We start from the raw sequence: 1,596 nt of genomic DNA, 5'->3' as shown, positions 1-1,596 counted from the left end.
AGTTAAATTTTTTTAAAGGTCATTTAAAATGCTACTCAAACACCCAGTTGCGTTTCTACTGAAGCGATGAAAAGTTAACATCACATTTCAAAGTCGAAAAGAGCATCTGGAGCTTGTGATCACCGTTAAAGGTGACCAGGAATCACCAGGATATTACAGTATAAATTTTCATCATCAATTCATCAAATAATAGACTGCAAGCTGCTGGACCTGCAACATCTGAAGCAGTCACAGATCAAATCTAGATGTTTTCTGGTGCGAGGGGTAACTACAATCAAATTCGGTTTGATTTTGGACTTCCAAAGCTCCGTGTTGCAGATTTCACTTGTCTGTCTGGACTGGTTTGAAGCATTAGTGTCAGGAGCATAAACAGAAATGATCAGTCTTAGAAAGCAGACTGGGATTTCAAGATTATCCATGAGAATCTCAAAGTGGCTGTTTTCTTGATGCTAATCGCCAATGCTCTCTCTATCACTCTCTTGTTATAGAATCCCTTTAACAGATTCAGGGGTGGGGGGGAGAGTTATTAGTAAAGAGAAGAAAGGGATTAAAACTTGAAATACATTCAGGATTTTTCTGACATTATCACAGAAGTCCAAATGCATGCACATAGGTTCAGTTTATTGCACAAAAATGCTCAAAGTGATGAGAATTTTCAAAGGTGTTTACTCTGTCTCAAATGAGAACTTTGAATTCATATGACTGGATTTGGATTTAGTTTCTCACTTGTACGTGTCAGCAGAAACGTACAAGCATTCATTTTATACTTGACAGTGCAATCACTACTGTGTGGGGTTTATGTGGCCCGTCTTTCACAGAGCTATGAATAACTAGGCAATGACAGCCAATAATTTATTCTAACGCATTATCATGTGTCTGTGCTGCTGGTCTCAATCATACGTGGGCCAAATATTGGCCCTGCTGACTGCAATAGCAAACCAGTTGTCTCCTTGTGTCTTTTATTTCAGCTCCATGAATATGGAGAGAACTTAGAATTGTACAGAGACAGTGGTCATGACTAGCATACTGACTCCCTGTCCAGATACACGCCACAGACCAAAGCTAGGAATATTTGATATGCCACAAATTGGGGCAGGATGTCTCTACTGCATGGTTAGCTCAACAGCCTTCTTGAAATCTCTTCCAGGAAAGACTGACAATACTGACCCAAGGATCTATGGAAAATGGAGTCTCTCAACTAACCTCTCAAATACTGTTACTCAGTTTTTAAAAAGTCTCCAATTTAAACAGTTCAAAACCACAATCTGTATGTTCTGGCAAATTATACTTCTCTGCTAAAGTCTGAGTGTCCTCCAGAATCTTGATAGCAGGAACAAAGGGTGAACAAATTAAAGAAGAATGGAAGGTCTGCTTTGTTTACTGTTAATCAAAGGTGTGCAGAGAATCAGCCATAGGATGTGAAGGAATAGTATGAAAGCAAGGTGGAAAAACTCTATGGAGAATATAACTAACTTCTTAACTTTCTGCATGGTTCTCTCTAGCCAAAGTGACAGAAAAAAAGCCTCATTTACACTCCCCTCTTTCAGCTGCTTGAATGGGAGATAGTTTGAGCCAAATCTTGTGTGATGCTCCCAT

The sequence above is a fragment of the Neopsephotus bourkii genome, unplaced genomic scaffold (assembly GCF_033783945.1).
Source record: "Neopsephotus bourkii isolate Nb327-2 ecotype Australia unplaced genomic scaffold, CSIRO-AGI_Nbou_v1 NB_1706, whole genome shotgun sequence".
In the NCBI taxonomy this organism is placed as follows: domain Eukaryota; kingdom Metazoa; phylum Chordata; class Aves; order Psittaciformes; family Psittacidae; genus Neopsephotus; species Neopsephotus bourkii.
The sequence above is the reverse complement of the archived record's forward strand: the minus strand, read 5'-3'. Positions refer to the sequence as shown.